Consider the following 26,501-nt stretch of genomic DNA (forward strand, 5'->3'; position numbering starts at 1 on the left):
GATCGGCAAGTCCTAGGTTCTGTGGTTTAACCCACAGCGCCACCCGCATCCCAATTTGGATATGTAATACCAGGTATCAAAATGCAAACTCTGCCACTCGAAAAAATGCAAGCTGTTCCAACTTGGGTCCAGGCATATTTGACTCTGTATTCATCTTTTAAAAACTGATTCAGTTCCTGCTCCTGTTACCAGTCAGCTCCCCACTGCAAATTTAAAAACCACTGTCTTTTGTGAAGGAAGGGGGGAGTAAAATGTAAAGGCAGGGATGGAATTTGACACTATTCCTATCTATTCACTAAGGTGAGGGTTTTGGTTTGCTTTTTGCCAGTGGGAATCAGGAAATACCACAGAAGAGAAGGAACCTGGAAAAACACATTTTTTGTGTGTACACCTCATAATGCTCACAAAGCTTCTGAAGACTTTTCAGATACTTTACAAGAATGCTTGCATACCCTAGATGATTTCTGAGGTGAGCTGTGAGTGGTGATTCACAAAGCACCATTTAGAAATGAAATATTAAGGGTTTATTTTATTTATTTTAACCCATTCCCTGGGGCAAGATAGGAAGTGCTGCACAATACTTAGAACACAGTATCTTCCACTCCTCCCGAACCATGAATACATAATTAACAATACAAGAAATTTCATATATATCTTTTCAGGGTATGGCGATGTCACTGTTAGAAGCTACAAAAGTGTAAAGAATAAAAGCAGCTAACTCAAAAATGAATCAAGCAAGCTGAAACTGCACTTGCACATGGCTGTAATAAGATCCCACTCTTTGACTTTCTTTTTAAAGCACTATGTGGCAGGGACAGTATCAGGTTTCAGGAGGGTCGTCAGGCATCAGCATAGTGTCTGCTAGTACCCCTCCCCACCTCCACTAATTAGGCCCCTGAGAGCCACCAACCAATCTTCTGTTCTGGCAGGCTTATTTGGCAGTGGCCAATATACCCATGCTAGTGCATTCTGGGAAATTTAACACAGTGGCTACTCAGCCCTGCTGATCAATGACTGCTATGTAAGCCTGCCAATATGGGGACTGTATGAAAGTCATCACCGTGCTGGGAGGAGCAGCTTTTAAAACATGATGAACAAAACAAAAACTTCCAACAAAAACTTATTAGCCCAAGTAATAATGGGGCTGTTGACAGCTTGTTCCAAATACATTGTTTGTTTGTACCTCTAGACATCTTCTATCTGGTACGTGTTGAAGTAAGATGCAGACTGTTGTGTATCCTGGCTAATATGAACGGAGAACTCAATCTTATCTGAATATCAATTTAGCTTTTATAACACCGCTTGAAAGATGTGCAGACCCCAGTTTAGGAACATTGAACTCTTGCCACACTTCTGTGTCATGGCTCATTTATGGGGAAACTCACATAGAACTTGAGTTTAGGTGCAATTCGTATATCCGCCTCTGCGTGAAGAAATGTTAGAATTGCATTGGTTGTTTGACAGGTTTGAAGCTTTATTGTCTCCTGATGGCTTACTCAAGTGCGATTCTGATTTAAATTGGATCCCCAAATACTTGAAATCCTTGATCTGTTCTGAGTTGATAATGCTATCTGCTTTCCGCTTCTGCAGCTGGGCCTCCTGGCAGTCAGACTCCTGCAGGTTCTTAAACAACCAACATACCTTATTACCTTCTTTTCTATCTAGCCTGCTCTAATCCTTCCTCAGGTACAGTGTATGTTGGGGAGTCCCCTTAAGCCATTGTAGTTTATTTGACAAATTTATTAGCCACACCTGCTGCTTTAAAAAAAAAAAAATGTTCAAAGGAACAGACAAAATGGTTGTTGCAGTTTTGTTTTTTGTTTGGTATAACTCTCTCTCTCTCTCTCTCTCTCTGTGTGTGTGCGCGTGTGTGTGTGCGCGCGCGCACACACACACACACACACATATTGGCAGCTTAAAAGACAGCTACATCATTCTTTTTTCTCAATTCCAATCAAAGCTGGTTTGGGAGGGGTAGACACATCAAAATGCAGCATTCCGTAACAAATGACAGAATAAATACAGGATAAATATGGATACAGGATACAGATTGTGTCCCTGTATCCTGCGTTCCAAGCCGGCAGTGGGAGTGCAGTGGGTGCAGAGTACATGTAAGTGTGTTTGCACAGCCAAGACGTCTTTGAAAGAGCAAGGAAATGCAAACTGTAGCTAGAATTCTCATCTACTTCTGTCAGATCTGTAGCCTGAAACCTTGGTGTGACAGACCTGAATCTTGCCATGCACTGGTAAGAAATCAAACCATACATGCAGTTACGTAAAGCCCAGGACACAGCCCTTGAGCCTTCCCAGTTCAGGATCATCAAGACACAGGAAGTCATCCCAATGATGCAGGGAGGGAAAATTATGGGTGTGTAGTTGCTTGCACATAAGCAATGACAGTGTTATGTACTGAAGTTCTCACCCTGGGCCAGCAGGGGGATACTGTAGATAGTTTTCACTCAGGTCCACATATGCAAATAAGGGATTGAAAGTGATGTTCAGTGATTGGATAGTTAGGGTAAATGGTTATTGTTGCATTCTAACGGAGCTCTATATAAGCAGGCTGGCTGAACCCTTCAGATCAGTTCTGTTCTGGCCTGTGAATAAACAAGAGCTGTTTGAAGAATCGGTGTGTCGTCTGATATGTTCACCCACAACTTAACAGACAGGATTAGTATTTAGATATGCTCAAAGACGCCAGCTTGCGAGGGCAGTTGGGTGAGGGATATTGCGTGTGAAATGTCAGGAGGAGCTGGGGTGGAGCCAAACATAGTGACTGTGTGGCTTCCATGTCTGGCAGCTCCACCTCCTCCACCTCATGGCGCTGCCACTGGCAGGAGGTTTTCTTCTCCGTGGCAAAAGGAGGAGGATCCAACCACTGGAGTCATGCCACGCTTGGCTCTGTGCTCAGCCTCCTCTGCCCCCTCAACACTGGGGGGCCTAGCCCTCTTACAAAAGATATTGAGGGGCCCCCAAACAGCTCTGCCCCCAGGAACTGGCACTCCTGGATATGCCTTTTGTATGGAGAGATGCACATCTATGGATGCAACATGCATATTAACTTTGATTTTCCTTCTATTGCTGTAAATTGAGTCAGTAGGTGATACTATAGAAAGAATTAAGCTATACCTTCACTAGGAATCCATTTGCAACACAATGATCATATGCACGTTTGTCTACTCAGAAGTAAGTCCCACTGAGTTCGTTGATACTCACAGGTAGCTGTGTTGAGGGCTGAAGCCATAGAAACGCAAAATATTATTCACAATGGTTGTTTCTTTTTTATTAAAAAAATACAGTTTTTGCTTGTAATGATAGCATATGTGACCCTTAATACAGGCACTTTTCAGATTTGTTACTTAACCTAACATAACCTACAATACAGTTCCCTCCCCACCCCCTTTTAATTAATATCCTGTGGATTCAGTACTTGTTTGAAGCAAAACAAAAACCTCACAATCTTCCAATTATTTTCAATTTTATCTATGTTTGATTAAAATGCTATTGTCTGTGATTTCATAAGGTAATCTTTTTTTTTTCTTTTTGAATCTTCAAAGTACATGATTTGTGCCTAGAAAACGGGTTATTTTGTGTTTCTCAGCACTTGGCTTTTTTCATCCCTGCCAGTTATAACCTGATAACCTGGTTTCATACTGTGCTTTAGCACAACAATATAGTCATCAAACTAAAGCAACACAGTAAGTGGGCACATTAGCCATCATTTTGCTTGATCACTTGGGAGAGATTAAATTTATTCATTTTCTGAACAGGTAATGAAATATTTAGAACATGGTAACATAAATGGGGACTGCATCCTCATGCCTTGACATGCTAGTTGCAAAAACAGTGCATTAGATGCTTCACGTACAAATCCTGCCAAGATGTTTGTGACATTGCAACAGGCCTTTTAGAGTATTTGCATTTGGTTTATCTAAAGCAAAATCCATTCAGTTTTATTGAACTGTAATTCTGGCAATTTACAATATTTACATGCTGTGGTTAGATTGAAAATCACTACTTAATTCAAATTCCAATCTAAATTTACTTCATAGTAATTAGGACTTTGTTACTGACACTGGGGGCCTATTGATTTAATGAAAAACGTAACCTTACTGTAAGTGCTTAATTAGTTGCTTCAGCAGAGGCTGTGCTTGTCCCAAATTATGGACTTGGAAATCGGGTGCTAATTTAAATTAGACCATCCACATAAAGTTCACGACTATTTTTAACACAGAGCCACCTAACCATTGCATTTTTTGTTCATGTTATCTAAAAGCAAAAGATGTTACTCTCCAAAATTGCAGATTTTGACAAGTACATGTACTGTTCTCACGTATCATGTTTATAGCATGATCAGCTGGTGTATCAATTTGCCAACTCATCCAATTGCATCTCGTTCCATAGCAGCCACTATAGGATCCTATTTGCTCATGGAAGACCCTGCGTGGTCTAAACAAGCAGTTTGAGGGATTCAAAGAGGCAGATTTCCATATTGCCTTACTTGGGAATGAGCTATTCTTGCAATATTTTTGAACTCTTGTATCTATCACTTTACTTGCATATCAAATATTCTTGTACAATTCTTGTACAATTGTAAGCACACTGTGATTTGGTGCTCATATCCCTGGCTATGAAATGTAATATGGGCACATGGAAACTTTAAAGGTATGTGTTTCCCCAGTAGCTCTTCTCCAGGATGTGCCAAGTCTTGGGATGAATTTCAGAGTACAGAGACTCCCCATACAATCAGCGATTCTTAGGGGAGAATGTCCTAGAGTTGAGTGTATGGTGCTTAGGCTAGTGAACAGGCATCACTGTTTAAGTGAATACTTCCATGTCAGCATAGCCAAGCCTGAAATGAATTCATAGTCAGAAGGGGTGTGGCATGGCTGTGGTAGCAGTGGCGTAGCATGGGTTGTCAGCACCCGGGGCAAGGCAAGTAATTTGCGCCCCCTAACCCATGGATTTCCCCTAACCCCAGATGTTGCGCCCGGTGCGGCCGGCCCCCCCTGCACCCCCCACGCTACGCCACTGTGTGGTAGACAAGTCCACACAGCCTGGTCTGGGATGGAGGAGTAGGCAGAGGTGTTGAAATATAGGTACAGCTGTACCAGGCCTAATGTCAGAAGGGGCCCGATGATGATTAGCTGCTGCTGCCTGCCTGCCTGCCTGTCCAGTGCTCACCCAGGCCCTGATGCTTGAGAGCCAGATGCCTGATCCTTGTGATGCTGAGTTGGTTCTTGGCTATGTTACTGGTGATACCATGGAAACAATTGCTGACATTATAGACTGCACCAGTGAACTCACCAAAGTTCTCAATTTAAGGAAACCAGCAACTTAACTAGAAATGGAGGCGAACTTTAGCCCTAGTCAAGAATTCACCTGAACACACAAGGGCTTAAAACATGGAAGGGGGCATTCAGCTGAAAGATCTAAAGAGGGTTTACCTGTGGCTGAATGTACTTAGGAACCACATTCATGCTGAATGTGTAAAGGTCTGAAGAACAGCCTGTAAACCTGGGAACAATTGGTGCCTGGCTTGCTTGCACTCGCTCACTCTCTTCACATTTTAAATACTTGTATCTTCGGTCTAATGCCATTTCCTGTTTTGGTGTAATGTTCGATTTCATACATCAGTCTAATAGGCCATTGAAGAATGTCAACTTCTCAAAATATGCATCTTCAATGTTCTGTCCAAATTACAGATTAGAAGAGAGGCAGTTACAGGACATTCTTTCCTCTTCCACTTTACCAAGAGGTTTTATTTCTTATGTTTATTTCAATTGCATTTTTTAAAGCATGCAACATAGTTTCTCTTGTTTCTAATTTGACATAATCATATATATGCATCTTAAGTAGCTTTGTGGTGGTGATGGGTTGTTGTTTTTTTACTAAGCAATCTTTACTGTCTCATCCATCCCATATTTATTTCTTAATGGGGACAGACATTATGTTTTAGAAGCTAGAGCTGGTAATGTTTCTGCATGGGTTTACTATGCAAAAGCCACTGAAGCAAAGCATTCTGTCTATACAATATGTGTTAATGTACTGGAAAATTGTTATAGTATTCATTGTTATCCCTGTGTGTCTGCAAGAAATAGAAAGGCAAACAATATTGTTAGCTTTTATGCAGACAAATATCAACATCTGTATTTTGTGCATACTTTGAACATTTCTAATTACAATTTAATATTCCTCACTTAAAAAACATGGCAAATTCCAATTCTAGATAATCATTACCTAAACTACATTTCCTTTAGTGCTGCATTTCAACTTGTAGTTTTTAATATAGATCAATAATGCAACCATAAGAAGATAGATTATTTTCAAACTAGAATGCTCTAAGCATTTTTTATTTTATTTTTAAAGGCTCATTAGACCTACTTCTAAGTTTGGGCAGGGGGCGGCTCAGGGAGTTACTATAACAAGATACAGCTGCTGATGCCACCACCAATCACAACAAAAGGGAAGATAGCAATCAATGAAACCTCATGTTGTTGTGTGAGATGTGGGGTTTCCGTATTCTTTTGGTGTTTTAATGAACCCATTGTACAACTGGGAACTAGATACAAGAATAGTGTTAATGTCAGTAAAGCATGTTGGAAGGAAATGAATCTTATTAGTGGCCTTTGGGTATGATTGATCAGGGCATTCATGTCACAGGACCTGAGAAGCATTCACAGGACTCCTTTTGAGGGATTTAGCTATTACATCACATAGAAAGTCTTGAAGGGTTGTGTGGGAGGGGAAGTAGTGATGTTCAAAATCTTTAGGGCTTCATATTGCTCCATTCCCATGTTAACATGTCTATGAAGTAATGGGATTTACTTATGTGCCTATTTGGAGAGCAACTATGATGACATCCATCTCTATTTCTCCTTCAAGAAACCTAAAGTCTCAGTACTTACAGTGTCTAGTCAAGGATGCAGGAAAGCACGACTGCACGTAATCATTGTCACCAAGAAAATTCTTGCAGGGTGCTGCCGACGGTGGCAGCTGCACTCAACTTCCACTCGTCTCCCTTGCCTGGTCATTCAGATTCCCAGCAGCAAAGTGTTCCTTGATCCATCAGTGTGCTTTAAATCTGGACTTTAACATTTGGTTAAGAAGGGTTGCTGAATAATGGTACTAAATTAAGGATGCAAAAAGGGAAAGGTATGGGGAAGTCCGGGAAAAGAGGGTTATGAAAATAAGGTTAAGAAAATATGAGTTTTTGTGTTTGTTTTTATGTTGTTTTTTGTTTATGTTAAAAAATTGGAAATCAATAAAAATCTTTATAAAAAAAAAAAAAAAAATAAATCTGGACTGTAACATTTTCCACCAACATCATGTGTTAAGAATATTGCAGCAACTCTAGAGCTCCATCAGCTTCCCATCAGCTTTATGTTTACCAGTTTTAGTTTACGCTACATGAGCCACCCTGGGTGACTGTTTAGAGGCTTCAGCTGATATTTCAGTTGACAGTTGCTGCTGTTACTGAGGTTTTATAGTAAATGATCAAATCAAATTGATCTTGTGTTGTGGGGGGCAGAAATACTGGTTTACAATATATCATATACAACCAAAGAGATCCAGAAGAATACTATACAATACAAGGTATGGTGGTCATTGTGTCAAATCAGCTCTTTCCACATAGTGTTCTGGGGTTCCTTCCTACATTCACTGCACAGGTGAAACAGATTGGAATCTTCAGTGTTGTCAATGTCACCTTACAGTAAAGGAGTTTTCCTGGACTCATTGCAGAGATGGGAGAAAGCCTGTAAGAGTCATCTCTGCTCTTTAGCATTTTCTATGCAATTTTTCAGCATGAACAAGGTTTTGCATCTCCAGACGCATCTTTTTTCCCCTGCAAAGCAACCTATCTAAAACCTGCCATGAACATGAATATACAACTAGCATGTATGTGTACATCCAGCCCCAGCTAAATTATTGTTTTCTAAAGGAAATTAAACTGGATATACAAATGATCCAAGACAGTTTTCCACACCAACCACTGTATCTGATGTATCTAATATAGCACAAAAATATAACACATTTCCCCTGTCCCACCTATCATTTGACAAATGTTCTTCTAGCCTAGCCTCACCTTGCCCCATCTGATACAATCCACAACAACGATGTCATGTCACTTATTTCCTTGCTTCTCCTTCACCACTGATGTGTAAGTAACCATGGCAGATATAAAACTATTTTCATTCATTTCCCATTAACTTTTAATATTTGCCAAATAAGGCATTTCTTAGGTGGAGTATATGAAGTTAAAAGTAAATGCATTATAGTTATTAAAGTGTGTGCTGGGCAGACAGACCTATTTCTGTGCTATTCAAAATTTAACACAGAACTGCTAAGAGAAATATTTAACATGTTACTCACCCACTCTCCCTGATTCAAATAGAGAGAATTCTGTATACATTTCTATGTGGAAGCATCTTCCACTGATGGAGAACAAAATATTTTGTCTCTGATTGAAATACTAGATACCATTGTTTAAATTTGAGCCTTATTTTGATTATTTATCGTCTTCACTGAAGATCGCTCTCATACAGCTTCAATTTTCAAAACGAACATAATAATTGGCAGGTATAACAGCATAGACCAGTCATCTAATCTTTGTCCTTGTCTGATAGGTGTCTACAAACTATTTTCAAATACCAAAAGATTCCAAATGAAAGGTATTTGAATTGGCATTTAAGGAAGTGCATGAGATTTTATATATTTTAATGTGACGATTGCCTTTAGTGTCCAACCAATACAAGTTCAAGAAAAACTATGTTGAGTTTTATATGCTTCTAAGCCAGATCTTAATGCTTCTCTTCATAAATAACTTTACGCTTTCGTGAAAGATTAATTTAGAACCTGCCATTTGCAGCACTGTAGTTAATCCTACATTAGAGTTTTTATTGTAAGCTACACTTATCTCCAGTATATAACTTGCTTGTAAACATTCACTCTAGCTTGTATGGATATCTCCTTTCCAGAAGTAAATTATTCAGTACATTTTTAGTATATATCAGAATATAGTTGGCTGGCTGTGGGATGTTTTGTTTTTTAGTGCAGTTAAATCTAGCTAAAGCATCTTTTTCTTCTGACCATTTCTTTTACTTGGGGAAGGCTGCAGTCCTTCTTCATAAAGAAAGGGGGGAAACCAGGATCAGCATTAACAAATAGTACTCTGATTTCCAAACAGAAGACATTGAAATCTCTACTAGGCTTTGATAAATCTAATACAGATAAGGTCATTATATTCCACCTGTTTTCTTGGGCTTAAAAGTTTCAGGGGCCTCACCTTTTCACGTGTTCTATTTTCTTGTGTAACCTTTCTTATTTTTTACAATTGGATCCAGCACCCCTATGTTCGATTCCCTCTGCTCTCCACCCCGTTATTCTCTAATACCAATTCGCTAATACCAATTAGCTCCTCTATGCCCATTCCCTTATGCTCCTACCTGCTCAGACATTCTACATTTTTTTTTTCACTTTCGTGCTAAAAAGGTAAAGGTAAAGGTACCCCTGCCCATACGGGCCAGTCTTGACAGACTCTGGGGTTGTGCGCCCATCTCACTTAAGAGGCCAGGGGCCAGCGCTGTCCGGAGACACTTCCGGGTCACGTGGCCAGCGTGACATCGCTGCTCTGGCGAGCCAGAGCCGCACACGGAAACGCCGTTTACCTTCCCGCTGGTAAGCGGTCCCTATTTATCTACTTGCACCCGGAGGTGCTTTCGAACTGCTAGGTTGGCAGGCGCTGGGACCGAGCAGCGGGAGCGCACCCCGCCGCAGGGATTCGAACCGCCGACCTTTCGATCAGCAAGTCCTAGGCGCTGAGGCTTTAACCCACAGCGCCACCTGCGTCATACACATATTGTCACCCCACACATTTTTCTCTCCCTCCTTCCTTTGGCTGTTGACCCACCCCATATCAGCTGGCATTGCCCAGCTACTTGGACTGGGTAGCGGTGCTGCTGGTTGTTTGACCTTTGCTTGCTGCAAAGGATTGCTGCACAATGCTACTTGGATACCACAAAGCAATCTAAAAACTACAACTTTTTGAAGATTACAAATACGGTTAGCCTAGCATCCTGCCAAATTCCCTGTCAAATTGTGTTGTAAATAATTGGGATTTGGGATTTAGCTGTGATGGTAAAACATACAAATTATATCACGTTAAGGCAAGGCAGATAAGTGTGGTGCTCTTTAGTTCCCTGTTTTAGTTGTGTGTTTTTTTTTGGGGGGGGGGCTAAAACATTATGAAGATGTGGCAAGGTGTGTGTTTTCCTTCCTAAAATTTAACAGTCCCCTTGAAGAAAGGGCTTTCAGCATTGTAGATGGGATGTCCAGAATTGTCAGAATGGCATATGTCAGATTTGTTTTGAACATTGTCCATAAAAAACCTTAATAGATTCATTTACTGGGCATATATTTCTACATTCCACAAGTGAAGCTCAATGTGTGGAGGAGTTTCGTGTAACCTTACAGCATAATCCTCTGCTCCTGTGTTATTCTGCCATGTGCAGGGAAATTACAAGATTAAAGGATGCCAGAAGCGCAGACTTTGGGTCTTTGCAGTGTGCCTGGAACAACAGTGACACACTAGATGCTAGGGCAACGTGGCTCAGGAGAAGAGACTTATCAGCTATGCTTTTGCATCTTGCTTTTCATAGGCAATTATGTCTGGGAGCATCAATGTACTGTTGTTGTTGTTTAGTTGTTTAGTCGTGTCCAACTCTTTGTGATCCCATGGATCAGAGCACGCCAGTCACTCCTGTCTTCCACTGCCTCCCGCAGCTTGGTCAAACTCATGTTCGTAGCTTCAAGAACACTGTCCAACCATCTCGTCCTCTGTCGTCCCCTTCTCCTTGTACCCTCCATCTTTCCCAACATCAGCGTCTTTTCCAGGGAGTCTTCTCTTCTTATGAGGTGGCCAAAGTACTGGAGCCTCAGCTTCAGGATCTGTCCTTCCAGTGAGCACTCAGGGCTGATTTCCTTAAGAATTGATAGGTTTGATCTTCTTGCAGTCCATGGGACTCTCAAGTGTCTCCTCCAGAACCATAATTCAAAAGCATCAATTCTTCGGTGATCAGCCTTCTTTATGGTCCAGCTCTCACTTCCATACATCACTACTGCAAAAACCATAGCTTTAACTATACAGACCTTTGTCAGCAAGGTGATGTCTCTGCTTTTTAAGATGCTGTCATGGATCACTGCCTTGCCGTGGCAAAGGGGTTTGAATAATTCAGAGAAGCTATGAGCTATGCCGTGCAGGGCCACCCAAGACAGACAGGTCATAGTGGAGAGTTTTGACCAAACATGACCCACCTAGAGTAGGAACCGGCAAGCCACTCCAGTATTCCTTCCAAGCAAAGTCCATGGACAAAGACAACAGGCATCAATGTACTGAGTTTCCTTCAAATCCAGGTAAAACACACTTGGTGTGTGCACACTTTCTCCATTTTAATGCATATAGGATGAATTGGAAAGCACACCCATTCAGAGAGCTCTATGATGCTTCAATTAAGCACAGATAGCTCTAATTAAAAAAATATATATTTCACAAGATCCCCATGCAAAATTATCAATATTAATCTGCATTACAGTTAATGAAAGCTTTTAAATGTTTTAGCTGCTTAATCATATGTCGTTTAATCAAATAACCAATTTAAATCAATACTACACAGCAAAAAACAGTTATAATTGGGATGACTTTAACGGCAATTGGAATAATTTTAATGAAAGTAATTCTCACACACATGTATTGCTAGAATATCATCTCACATGCATTTCTGCACTTTCATACTGAGATTATTTTTTTGCAATTTCATCAGTAATGAGTACCATTTGACAGGAGACAGCTTTCATTAAATTCTGATTAAATCCAATATTTTACTGTGTGGTTAATTAATTAGCTGATGAGTTTGTGCCAATTAGCCAATTAATGTTTTAATTTTTTTTTAAATTGTTTGTACTGTCTGGGTTATTTCCCTTACCTAGAATTGTATCTAATGGAGGTTTTGTGCTTTTATAAAGCACTTCCACTAGCATAGATGGGCACTCAATTTTGACAATACTGTTCCCACCCCATTGCCCCCACTCAGCTCACTGGTCTTGATTGAGAGCTGTCTGAAGCAGGGCTGCTGTAGGAGATAGGCAACAATTGGGTCCTCCACGTTGCATAAACACTTTTACTAGCACAAAACCCAAATCCCCGTCATGAGATGTCCCTAGGCTCAGGCAGGGAGTGGCAGGCTAAGATGGATGAGGAGGTAGAATATGAGGCTAACATGTGGAGCTGAGACAGGGAAACAGATGGTGGGGGAGGAAGGTACTTCCCTCTACCAAAATATGGGTGCTTGGGATGAGGAAGCAGGACTCCCACCTCCCTCTTGCCTCCTGGAGAAAAGAGCACAACCATGAAATCCAGGGGACATGTCAACCAACCATTAGTGGGGGAAGAACCAGGGTTGGAAGCATAAAGGTAAAGGTAAAGGTACCCCTGCCCGTACGGGCCAATCTTGACAGACTCTGGGGTTGTGCGCCCATCTCACTTAAGAGGCCAGGGGCCAGCGCTGTCCGGAGACACTTCCGGGTCACGTGGCCAGCGTGACATCGCTGCTCTGGCGAGCCAGAGCCGCACACGGAAACGCCGTTTACCTTCCCTCTGGTAAGCGGTCCCTATTTATCTACTTGCACCCGGAGGTGCTTTCGAACTGCTAGGTTGGCAGGCGCTGGGACTGAGCAGCGGGAGCGCACCCCGCCGCAGGGATTCGAACCGCCGACCTTTCGATTGGCAAGTCCTAGGCGCTGAGGCTTTAACCCACAGCGCCACCTGCGTCCCATGCGCCACCTGCGTCCCTTATCCTTTGGTACATTCTGGTATTTCTGTGGCATTCTGAACTATAGCATGCCATGATAGTGACTCCATAAACTTGAGCCTGCTTCTAGCTCAGCTGTTGTGACCTTTCCTGTCATCCAGTGTAACGAATGCTGTAATTCACTACTTGCTGCTGAGCCCATACCTCTACTTTACCTAAATGAGGATGTCTTCCTTACTCTCAAGTAAGAGAGTCATGGTCTGAGCAGGAATCAGTACAGATACAACCCTTCTTATGACTGTTACAATTTATGGTGGTGGGATTATTCTCCTGCTGAAGTAATTTTAGGTTTCTTCTTAACTTTCCAGAAGTCTTACACTTCTCCCATATGCCAAGAGATATATTAAAATTAATATAACACCATAGATGTTTATATTGAGTCACATTTCACTATCTTGTGTGCACATCCTGCTTTAAAACTGCTTATTAATAGAACTGCTTTTAATCTATGTTCTTAAAATCATTGATCCATGTCTATTTAGAAGTCTCGATAATTTCAGTAGAATTTATTTGCATATGGCTGCAATTTTTGGCAATTAGCTTTCTCACCCTGTATAACTGCTTGCAGTTGACAGGCAGTGAATTTTGTAGCACCAGGCTATAAACTGACTTTGTTTCTATAACACCATCTGCATGCTTCAGAAATCTGAATTACTGAAATCCTATGAAGCCAATCTTGTACCACTCAACACATGGCTGTAAAATCTTCACTACGTGGTGAGAAAATAAACTCATATTCAGCTGACTCTAATTTGGATTAACACAATAGACAGTGCTGTTTCTGGGCCCCTCCACTTGACCAGCGTAGTTTGCACTAACTGTGTGTGGATTTTCTGTGTGTGGATGTGTTAAGAGAAGTGGGAAAGGCTTATCCTTGGCCCATCTTTCACATGTGTTCCCAGTTGTGATTTAGAGTGAACAATCAACATGGAAACTATACATCAAGAAATTACAGTGGTGTAGATTTTTGCGATTGGGTGGTTGAACCTGCATAGATAGAACCTGCTTCTTTTCCATATAAATATTTATGTAGCTTATTGATGTTAGGTATACAGACACTGGTGCACAATTGGCTGTGTTTTAGCTGTGGAGCAAGGGTGAAGAAAATGAGAGATTTATCAAAACATCAACATTTTCCATAGGAGCATTTCCTATAGCAGCTGTGAATGAGACTGGGAAATGTTTTACTAGCTTATCATGTAAGAAGACTGAAAACATCCAGACATCTTTAAAATGGTCAATGGCAAGAAAAACATTTTTCTCCCCAACGGTCACCCTAAATCTCAGTGGTGTTTATCTCATATTTTTCATATAGAAAATCCCAGATTCAGATCTCAGCATCCCCTGAAAAACAGCTTCAATAGCAGTACTGAGAAACACCTTAGCCTTATATATTGGAGACCCAGTGCCAGTAGAGCAGACAATACTGAATTCAATGTACTAATAACCTGAAATTTGGTTTACAACAGCTTCTTCATATGGTCACAAAAATGTGTGCGCATGTGTCATAATGCTTTTAGGGCAAAACATGATGACATGATGGTACCGCACGTCTTATAAGGTATTTAGCATTCAAGTCTAAAGTTCAAGATGAAATATAAGTCCAAAATGAACACTAAGCATTATAGATTGCCCTAGTCCTTCCAACTGAAGGGACACAACTAATTAAGTATTATAAACTGGCAATACTGGAAGACATCTAATAATTAGGGACAGAGATGTATATTCATTGCATTAGAGATATATTGTCAATGATTTACTCTCTTAGAATAAATTGTTTTTGAAAATGAACTCTTTATTTGAGCTCAGCTCATTAATGAACACCGATTTGCAGTAGAATGTGTTTTTGAAACTACGTGCAATATTCACATGCTGGATGCATTCATTAAGACCAGTGTGATTACAGTGAATGTAAAATGAATTAATAACAATGGGGCTTTTAAGTGTTAACATTACTTTCACAGTGTGATGCTGTTTTATACTTACAGGCTGCAAAGTTAAATGACACTCTCAAGTTGCCCAAGTAGATTAATAGTGCATTAATAACCTATAGGTGGGCCAGCAGTCTGGTGAGCACTTAAATTTCATTGACACCTGGATACTGGAAAATCATCTTCATGTTTCAGTAGGAAAATTAAGTACATGGAGTCATTTTTAACATAATTACATTCGTGTTATTAGTTTTTGTTCTTTGAGTGTCACATTTCCATCCTCATGGACAATACAGAAGTGCAGCACACATCTGAGTGAATTTAAAATATAGCAAGTGTTAACTAATCATAGGTTGTTAATTAATTAGCCAAGACAAAGCAGCAAGACACTATTTTTGTGAAAAGTGTCACCTAATGCAAAAGAGAGACATTTTCTCGCCCTGACTTAAAATAGAATGTATTGAAGTTGCTGTAAGTAGACTTTACCGTTTTAAAAGTCACTTGGACTTATCAGTCCTGTACATTCAATAAGTAGACTAATGAGCCAGAATACCTTGTAAAAAGTGGAGACAAACTGATCATGTGTAGAATATCCTCTAATGAGCAGATCTTTCATGTTCGTGGCTAGAAGATAGCAATTCTTAATCCTTGGGTAGAGTGAGAATGTAAGGGTTTGAGAGACAGAGTTTGAAGTTCATTTATTGTACAACCTGGTACAGGGCCATCATAAGCATATCAGGCGCCATGGTGCAAAGATCCCTCCGGTGCCCCCCCCCCTTTCCCAGAGTTGTCAACCTTTTTTAAGGGGGGGGACCCCAAAGTTGCTGACCTTTTTTTAGGGAGCTGACACCATGCTTACACATTATCTCTGCTTGGGAAAAGAAAACAGGAAACATAAACAAACCTCAGTCAGTAAAGTATGAGACTCTTAATCTCAGGGTTGTGGTTTCAAGCCCCATGCTGGGCAAAAGATTCCTGCATCGCAGGGGGTTGGACTAGATGACCCTGATGGTTCCCTTCCAACTCTGTGAATTGTTCTGTTGTTATTCTGTTGTATCTGAAGGGCTGTTCACAGGGAAAATGGAGCAAACTTGTTACGTGAGAGATGCTTGTGCTGTGGTTCCTGCACTGGAGGGGTTGGTCTAGAGGACTCTCGGGGGCCCTTCCAACCATCCAGTTCTGTGATACGATGATTAAAATACTCGAAGAAATAAACGGGCTTCTCTGTGGCAGTCACTGGAAAGGGCTCCAGGGGTGGTCGTCCCACAGAAAGTTTGGTATGTGCCCGGCCAAACCACCCTGTAGCCCAAGCCCCCTTCACCAGGAAAGACTGGGTGAGCCAAAGGAGCGCTCCACAGTGGCAACAGGGCTGCCCAGGAGAGCTTGGCTGGGGATCTATCTATAGGGCTGATCCATTTTATCTTAGGTAGGATTTAAAGATTAATAAACTGTCAGTGATCAAATCAAATCCAGCTCCTCCTCATTTTAACCCCTCACCCCTCCTGGGAAGAAGCAAAAGAAGAGGGGGGGCAGGTGGAGAAGGTCATATGCAGATCTTCAGACTACATATCCCATCATCCCTGAGCTCTGGCCTTGCTAGCTAGGGGTGATGGGAGTTGTAGTTCAACAACATCTGGGGAACCACAGGTTGAGAAAGGCTGGTTTAGGGGGATGTGGGGAGGGGAGGTGCGGCCATCACCTGCCCCTCCAATTAATAGGGTATTCCGTTAAAGGAATTGGGGCATCTGGATCTCGTCCGAAGCCCGGGGAAGGGCTAGGAGCATGCCAGGACCCCCGGGAACCCCAGGGGTGAACACCAGGCAATATATATTGATGGAGCTCCTCCTGCTGGTTGTTTACCCTTCCAGGCTTCCTGCAGGGTGGGCAGAAGCCAGTTATAGTTAAGCCAATATCAGTCACACTTGTGTATTTAATAGAGTTGTGGCCAAAATTTGCCCATTAACCTTTAAACTGAATTCTGTCTCCACTGGGATGGGTTTTGGGTCTCAGAGCACAACACAAAATATTTATTCTTCTCTAGTGTACTCATCGATAATTCACTATTTCAACATAAAGGTAAAGGTAAAGGTACCCCTGCCCGTACGGGCCAGTCTTGACAGACTCTGGGGTTGTGCGCCCATCTCACTCAAGAGGCCAGGGGCCAGCGCTGTCCGGAGACACTTCCGGGTCACGTGGCCAGCGTGACAAAGCTGCATCTGGCGAGCCAGAGCCGCACACGGAAACGCCGTTTACCTTCCCTCTGGTAAGCGGTCCCTATCTATCTACTTGCACCCGGAGGTGCTTTCGAACTGCTAGGTTGGCCGGCGCTGGGACCGAGCAGCGGGAGCGCACCCCGCCGCAGGGATTCGAACCGCCGACCTTTCGATCGGCAAGTCCTAGGCGCTGAGGCTTTAACCCACAGCGCCACCTGCGTCCCTTACTATTTCAACATGGTGCACTGCAAAGTGAGATACAATTTTTAAAGTTCTTACTGGAAACTTTACAATGCTTCTCTTCTTAGCTATACATTCAGGCTGCACACTGCATTAGCGGCAGAACCACAGCTGGAACAAACAAGTATGTTCCTTCAGAACAAGGATCAGATCTTGATCATCAGTAAAGGCTACACAAATGCACTTTTCTTTCAAGCACATGAGCACAGAGTTATTTAGATTTGTGACTTCAGTTTGAGAGGCTGAATAATCTTATCAGTTTGCCAAAGCAGCAACATCAATCACATCACTTTACAGCCTATAAATCACAATGTCGTCCATTTTATGAATCAAAATGTGTTTGCTTCTAGAAAAAATATATAGGTCAAAAACATAAAAGAGTATTTGGTTGCAGTTTACTTTCCATTATCAAGTCCCACTCTTCACATGCTGCTAGCCTTTACATTTGTATGGATTGTTGTATTTATGTTCATTTTTGTGGAATGAGCCATTTGCTAACAAAAGACTTGCCTTGATCTTGATATGTTTTGCATTCCCTTCCAGTGTTGTGTGCCCTTTCCATAGAAACTCAATGGTGGTGCTGACTTGTTTAGGATTGTTTCAAACTCTTTCTGGTTAATTTGTGCTCCACCAATTAAGGTTTTATTTTTGCTGCCAAGCTTGACATTTCTGAGGGAGATAGATGTTGTTATTATTATTACTATTACTATTGTTGTTGTTGTTTGTTTGTTTATTTATGTATTTATTTTATTATTAAAACCCAATCTTCTACTGTTGCATTTTTATTTTATTTTTATGTATGGGCACCATTTTTAAAAAAGCAAAACAAAACACTTGAATAGACTTTTTCACTACATGATCCCTGCCAATCAAGCTGATGATCCCTGAAGGATTCCTGCCAGTTGGAGTTGGCTTGTGGTGACATTACTGAGATCAAAACAAGGTCTTGCCGTAGACTTAACTGAAAGGGTTGTAGGTTGTGTGCAAAGACAGAATGCAGTCCCATTTCTCAGACAACTGGACTGGTGCTCCCTGTCCTTCGGTACTTTCTTAGGTGTAGCAGTGATTTCAGGGTCACAAAACAGTGCTGCCCAGATTTTCTTTTTTTAAAAAAAATAATTTTTATTTGTTTTCCAAACAATTTTATACAATCAACAAATTATTTTGCACTCATTCTTCCATTTTTTGACTTCCCTTAGTTTCTCTGTCAATCTTTCGTAAAATTTCTATTTGTTAACGCATTTCTAAACATAATATTGCCTTAACCAACTCCTTTTCCTCTTACTCTCTTTTTTGCAGTATTTCTTACTATCTCACAGAGTCTCTTCAAAACCAACAAGCGTTGTCTGTACATCACATATATTTTTCAGATATTCTGTAAATTTCCCCCAGTCCTCGATAAACTTTTGGTCTTTCTGATATCGAATCTTCCCAGTCAATTTGTCTAATTCCGTATATTCAGTCAATTTCCTTCTCCATTCTTCCACTGTTGGAATTTCTTCCTGCTTCCATCTTTGGGCCAGAAGTATCCTTGCGGCAGTCACTGCATATTGAAACAGTTTACAGTCTCTCTTATTAATTTCATTTCCTACTATTCCTAATAGAAAGGCCTCTGGTTTTTTAACAAACATATATTTCAACATCTTTTTCAATTCATTGTATATCATTTCCCAGAAGGCTTTAACCCTTTTACACTCCCACCACATATGATAGAAAGTACCTTCTTTTTCTTTACATTTCCAACACTTATTACATGTTTTATACATTTTTGCCAGTTTAACTGGCGTTATATACCATCTGTAGACCATTTTCATTACATTTTCTTTCAACGCAGTACATGCCGTGAATTTTAACCTTTCATTCCATATTTTCATCCAATCATCATACTGTATATTATAACCAAAATCTCTTGCCCAATGTATCATTACTGCTGTGCTGCACAGATTTTCACCCCAATCCAGCTCTAGCCAAGGCTAGACATGGCCCAAGGTGATCAGGGGTGGTGGATCTGCATCTTATGAAGCTGACTCAGTGGCCCTGCATGAGCCACTGCTGCCATGCCCTATTACTACCAGCTCAGTAGAGTTCTGTTGCTACAATAGGATTCTGCCTGGTCCTACAAAGCGTGAGAAAGCTGTTGTTCAGACTCTCAAGCTGCCTGTCCCAATGAATCCAGTGCTTGCTTTGCCTAGAGCTCACCATATGCAATAGCAGTTACCATGTCGAGATTCAGCATTTGGTTCATTGCTTAATTAAACAGAAGCATAGCAGTGTAACAATATAACAAGAGTCATGCAAGAATGGAGATATACTAGGCTGACTGGACATGTTCATTGGTTTCTTACCTGCCTGCATTTTTTTTTAAAAAAACTTGCTTTGAAACTTGGCCACCATTATTTCCATTGTGCTTTGTATGATGAAATCCCAGGTGCCTGCTGGGCATTGCTTTGTTGGGTGGTGCTTCCCTTAACCTGCTCTGTAGAGCTCCACAGGGGGTTGAGCATATTCCTGCTGAAGTTCATGACAACAATGGCACACCTATGTTAGGAAGTTTGTATTGTAAAAAGGAATCAATTAAACAGACCTACAGTTCTAATATTAATAGAAGGGTAACTAATTTCGATCCCTGTATGAAAAGAGGGGGGAAACTAGAAGACTGGGGGGGGGGGTAATCAAAGCTTTCTCCCTGCATCACTTCATATGACCTAGCACACAGAAGCACGCTTTTTAAAATAAAAATAAAAAATGTTTAATTAGACCATCCAAACTTTATTATCCTTAGAAAGGGACATTTATTTTGTTTGTGGCTGGCATAAAAGCTTTTGTTAAAGAGACAGAGAGACCCTGAGGCACGCAAGAGTTCCTTCGCTCTCATTTTTTTAAAAAAAAGAAGAAGGAAATGTGAAGTGGTTTAAAGGCTTTGAAGGATAAGCGGAATCCACAAATGGAAAGCCTTCAGTCCATCAGCAAACCTCTGGAGGTTTTTAGGGCCTGGCCATATGACGTGCAGCATATCCTTAACCACACATTTATTTATTTCTTTTTTTATGATCCTCTTACAAGCTCATCGTAGCACTATATCTGCTCTCACCCAGCCCATGGGAAATGCCTTGCTGAAGAGCAGTGCCAATTTCACCAAGCAAGCAAGTAAAAGCTAACACACTTTTCTTTGTTTTTTATATTTAGGGGACATGTTTACAGCATTCAAAGAAAACATAAAAGAAAAAGGTGTTTGAAACAGCAGATAAGAACATTACTTCAGGGAAGAGAAAGGGATTTTTTATTTATTTATTTTTTATTTATTTATTTATTTATTTATTTTTGCCCTTGCCTAATGGGACGCAGGTGGCGCTGTGGGTTAAAGCCTCAGCGCCTAGGACTTGCCGATCGAAAGGTCGGCGGTTCGAATCCCTGCGGCGGGGTGCGCTCCCGCTGCTCGGTCCCAGCGCCTGCCAACCTAGCAGTTCGAAAGCACCTCCGGGTGCAAGTAGATAAATAGGGACCGCTTACCAGCGGGAAGGTAAACGGCGTTTCCGTGTGCGGCTCTGGCTCTGGCTCTGGCCAGAGCAGCGATGTCACGCTGGCCACGTGACCCGGAAGTGTCTCCGGACAGCGCTGGCCCCTGGCCTCTTAAGTGAGATGGGCGCACAACCCCAGAGTCTGTCAAGACTGGCCCGTACGGGCAGGGGTACCTTTACCTTTACCTTTAATGGGCTAAATGAGCTTTTCCACCCTTTAAGTGGAAATCCCTTTTTTAAAAAAATTGAAGTGGTTGAGGGGTAGTTACATTCGTCACAAGTGATGTCACTGTCCAATATGCGCCATACACTTGATCTGATTGAAATGCCAACTATGTAGAACATTTTAATTCCCCCTCAGCGACAGAATATTTTAGTTTCCCACTGTAGATGTGCAACAGGAGTGCTAACTTGTACAAAGTTGTTGGGTTCCTGGAGATGCAGCCTGCCTAAAGCCGATGCATTTCATATACTCTTTTGTGTCCCAAAATAAAAAAAATAATAATAATGCTAGATTGCTATAATAAAATTAAGGTATTTCAGGATAGGAACTGCTATGATACCCAATAGTTAAACAGCTCTGAGTACTAGTTAGGAGGGGGAAGTGTTCTGGCGCTCAGGTCCTGTTTGCAGGTTTCCAGCAGGCATCTGGATGGCCACTGTCAGAACAGGATACTGGGGGAGGTGGGCCACTAGCCTGATCCAGCACGCTCTTCTGTTTTTACATTCTTTTATGTTGACATAGATACAGAAACTAATATTCATTTACTAACACTGGCATGCATATCAGTAAGTTATAATTGGGGGGGGGGTAATTGCCACTTTTACATTTCCGAGCACAATTCAAAGTGTTGGTGCTGACCTTTAAAGCCCTAAATGGCCTTGCTCCAGTATACCTGAAGAAGCGTCTCCACCGCCATCGTTCAGCCCGGACACTGAGGTCCAGAGCTGGGGGCCTTCTGGCGGCTCCCTCACTGCGAGAAGCCAAGTTACAGGGAAACAGGCAGAGGGCCTTCTCGGTAGTGGCACCTGCCCTCCCACCAGATGTCAAAGAGAAAAACAACTACCAGACTTTGAGAAGACATCTGAAGGCAGCCCTGTTTAGAGAAACTTTTAATGTTTAATAGATTATTGTATTTTAATATTCTGTTGGAAGCCACCCAGAGTGACTGGGGAAACCAAGCCAGATGGGCAAGGTATAAGTAATAAATTATTATTATTATTACTTTTAGGAGTATGGGATGTGGTGTATAATATGGTCAAACTCACCAGCGCAGTTAGAGTAAGGAAAGAGGTGGCATCTAGTTGGTGTTCTTCTACTGCTGAAGGCATCCATCAATAGAACAGATAGGGAGGAGATTTGGACATCAAACCGCCCCCCCAAAAAAAAAATTCAAAAAAATTGGGACAGAAAGTGATACCTCATAATTGCCTCTCTTCCTGTTCTCTTGATGGATGCCTTACATCAGGATACAGCTACACCAATTATATACCATCCATTCAGTTAGATAAACTGACTTTTATCTATTATTCCAATAAATATCAGGATTCAAGGGGCTGTTCGGTGTTACATATTATTGGGTGTTATTCTAACATTGTTTCACTCTACTGGTGTCAAGGACTGGATGGATGCTGAGGATTAGTGGGAGGTGCCAGCTGGGGAGCCCCCAAGGGAAGAAGGTTCAGAGGCTGGGGATTGGGATGATGATGAGTGGTCAGAGGGGAAAGGAGAAGCAGACTGGGAGAAGGTGGTGTTGGAAGCTTAAGAGGTAAGAAAGAGGATTAAGTGAGCAGGAAGAGTCTGTGGCAGAGAGCAGTCAGGAAGTGCCCAAGAGGCAGAGATGAGTCAGGCTGGTGATGAAGTCAGGGTGTTTTTCCCTCCTACTGTGATGAGCTCCCCCACCCCACCCCACCCAGTCTCACAGAACATACAAAGAAATGCAAAGACAGGCATGGTGATGTTCGAGTATTTATAAAGATTTAGTGCAGTAATGCCTCGTAATGCTCCAGATTCTCTTGGGTCCCAAATATATATAAGCAAGCGTTAATATTCACATTACATTTCAGGAAGAAACCCTATTTAAATTTATTTTCATTTCTTGTCCTCCTCTTGAACATTTGAATTTGCTTTTTCTGTCTGCGGCGCAGCCCCCAGTGAGACTATATGGTGTCAGGAATAGAAAGCAATGGGCTTCTCCTGTGCTTCCATTGACACCTACAAGCCAAGTTTCATTGGTTTCCATTTCTTGAACCTCACTCCACGTTGTCTTTTAAGTGCATGTGTGCATGCGTGCACATGGATCAGACCCTTAAAAATATAAATGATGGGTGAAAAGAAATTTTTTGACTTGCAGCCAAAAATGCTTTTGCTTCTCTCCACTGGCATACATTGTTCAGGGTGGTGTGGAGCTGGTCTAGTACTGCCACTGATTAGAAAAATGCAAGCAGCAAGCCCTGCCCATTTGTCATCTGGCATTAAATGCATATCAGTGCTCAGCCTTGCTGCTGCTGCTACTATTACTATTCTGAACCTGCTTACCATTGCCCCTTAAACACAGATGGCATCCTTCCCGCCCCACTTATTAATTCATTTGTTATTTATGCACTCCTGATCTTTGTGACACTTCGTCCTTTGGCCTGACTTCAAGTCATTTTTAATACATGATCTGCGGAAAGGTGGCCCTTGCCCTGCAGTCTGCCTTGCAAATCCCTCTCTCTCACACACACACACACACACACTTTTTATTGTTCTCACATGTTGCTTAACAATCTGCGTGATTGCTGCTTAAAAGCACAGCAGATGGGGTTCTTGCTTTGCGGTGAAACAGATGAGATGCTCAAATCGATTGCTTTATCAACAATCAGTTGCAGATAAAAATCATTTTAATGAGGGAAATTAATGGTGTTTGCAAACACGATGTTAATTAAAGAACATTGCTTATAGTTCCCCCCTCCTTTTTTTTTTGCACACAATTTTTTGTTACCCATGACATCTTTCATTATTGACTCATGCCCCAAAGAAAAGGCGATTAAAATCTGCTTTTGTTTGATGTAGCTTTTATTGAAGAAAGAAATAGATCTTTCTGAAGCGTCCTGGTGAGATGAAAGTCTAATTATCTCCACAAATGAAAGGAAAAGCTTTAATTAGGCCTGCGTTGAATCTGTGCACTGTGAATTTGTGCATTGTGATGGATGGAGCCTGCATCTCCTCAGTGGCTGCGGCTGAAATAATGAAAGGAGAGAAAAGGTAACCTGCTCCCAAGATTCAGCTGGCAGGGTTGAGCTGGAGGTACACCTGTGTTGTGCAAGAGTGCCCAGAGCAGCTGCCACAGGCCATGTTTCAGTGCAATGCATTCGGCTGTTCTACAGCCCCCTCCTGAGCTTTGATCTCTTCTCAGACAGCAGGGGTCCTAACAAATCAAGCTTTTCATGTTTCACTCTGTTTCACTCTTTTGCTTCGCCATTCACACTCCAGCTCCAAAGAGGACAGATAAAATATTGTCTTTTTCTGATGCAATTAATGATCAGCAGCCAACATGACTAGAGCGAGCATTATGCCTTATGTGAGCTATTTTAAGGTTTGTTGCGGAGAGAAAAGGTGAGGTGTTGGTGGTGGGAATGAAGGGGATTAAGATGGTTCTAATTTATTTGTTTTGATGGTTAATTAACTCACTGTTTATTATTTTAAAAGCCTTCCTGAGCATAGTGTTTAATTTGCAAGCCCCCTCTTTTTTCCCCTGCAATGCAGTAATGTCCACCCTGGTGAGAAAGGTGACATTCAAGGATATTGTTATGATCCTAATGGCCCCAGGAGAAAAATCTAAATGATGACAAATAATGCAATAGCCGAGGTTTTGTACCATCTCTACTCTATTTTTACCATGTTGCATAGAGCTTACTCTGTCTTCCTGTAGTCCAGCTGATCTCAGGAAGGTCAAATTGCTACTTATTCACATCACTTGCAGCTAACACTTTGCTCACAGTGAATCATAATGCACCTCTGACATCAAGGGCAGTCAAGGGGATTACTTGCACACCTTTCTGGATGGGATAACAATAGAAATACAGGAAAGGGAATTGAAGACAAACTTGGATCAGCATGAGCAACCTGACCTTTCATTTTTTTCAGTTAGAGTACTCCGTATTGTTTTAGAAAGTGCTAGTCCAAGTGCCAGGTCTTCTTTGAAGGTAGGATGCTTTGCAACCAAGGCAAATGTATGGATGGAGGAGGATGCGAGATAAATGGAAAGATTGTGTTCCACATAATTGTTTACAGATGTAGGCCTTGGAATTTAAAACGCAATGCAAATATTTTTGGTCTTTGTGTTCAGTGCGTAAAGCCTAAAAATGCAGAAAATGAATGAAACAGACTGTGTAATGCAGCAATGTGGACTCTAATTTGGTCTGTGCAAGACAAATCTGTAAATTAGCATTTTTCTCATGAATGCAGCTTTATATCCTGCTATTTCAAAACTGTTAAAAAGCAAACTTTCTTGGCAGCTAAGCCTTGTATGCATTTGTAATTGGCTCAGGATATGTGCTAAATTAGCTACTACTTGTCAATCTAAAACATCTCGATTTGCCTTTGTATTTCAAATTTTCTTTATGTAGACTTTCCTTTTTGTTAATTGTCTGCTTAAGCTGCTTCCTTTTTTAAAAAAAATGAACTTGCAGAAATTAACATGGAACACGCCATTGTCTTAATTAGGAATTCTAAATCACTGGGTCATGGTGAATAGCCAGCTATGTACAAGACTGAGGATAATAATGGGTGTACAAAGCTGCTCTCATTACAGCTTAAAACAGCTGGTAGAAACTCGCAGCAGTTCAGCATATGGAGCAGTTAGGTCAAGATTCTGAGCTAAAACAGAATGAACAGACAAGGGAATCACTATCAACTACTGCTTAAAAATGGTTGGAGAGCACTAAGACAAAGGCTGACAGTTTATTTGTTCTTCTCATAGACGACAAGCCACTATGTGAAGAAAATGCTGGGGGTGTTAGGGAGGAAAAGCATCTTGGGCAGGAAGGGAAGAAGACTGGTTTCCAGCTATGAAATCTCCAAGGTTCTTCCCTCCTAATTTAATTCCCATAACAACTGTGTGAGGTAGGTTGGGCTGAGAAGCAGGTGCTGGCCCTAGGTCACCTAGCAAGTTTAATGGCCAATTGGGGATTGAAACCCTGATATCCCAGGTCCTAGCTCAGTTCTCTAACCACTACACCACATTGGCTCTGTAACATCAGCTGATGTAACAAATAAGCCCACAGAACATTTTAGTGAATTTCACTCACGCCACAGCATTAACATTTGCAGAAATGGCATCCTGAAATGGGGCGACAAGTTGGGTGGAATTCTCTAGACTATGACTGGGTGCACACTCCTGCTTACTCTACATTCAGTGCACTCCCACCACTGGGGTGGGAAGGGGTGAACAGGCCATGTTAACCACAGTCCATATCCTGCATTCTGTCATTTCTTATGGGAGTTAATGGGAGTTCTGAAGCAACATGGGAAGAACCTGTGGAAGGCCAACCTAATGAGCTCATAGCAGAGATAGGGTTTCCAGCAGAGGCTCCTGAGCTTAGGATTCACTTTTTTCCTTTACTATAATAAATGGTGTGGCGTTTGCCCTCCTAGGTGTGTGACATCATACTGGGTTCATAAGGAAAGGGTTAACTAATTGTAAAATGAGTAACCAATGGGAACCCAAGGGGCGGAGTTAATTGTGTATA

General features: G+C 41.6%; 1 protein-coding gene across 20 annotated transcripts in view; it reads left to right on the plus strand.

Moving 5' to 3' along the window:
- TENM3 (teneurin transmembrane protein 3) overlaps window positions 1-26,501 on the plus strand; it is a 1,288,912-nt gene that overhangs the window by 517,948 nt on the left and 744,463 nt on the right. The window lies entirely within an intron of this gene.

Source organism: Podarcis cretensis (assembly GCF_951804945.1).
Source record: "Podarcis cretensis genome assembly, chromosome: 9".
NCBI lineage: Eukaryota > Metazoa > Chordata > Lepidosauria > Squamata > Lacertidae > Podarcis > Podarcis cretensis.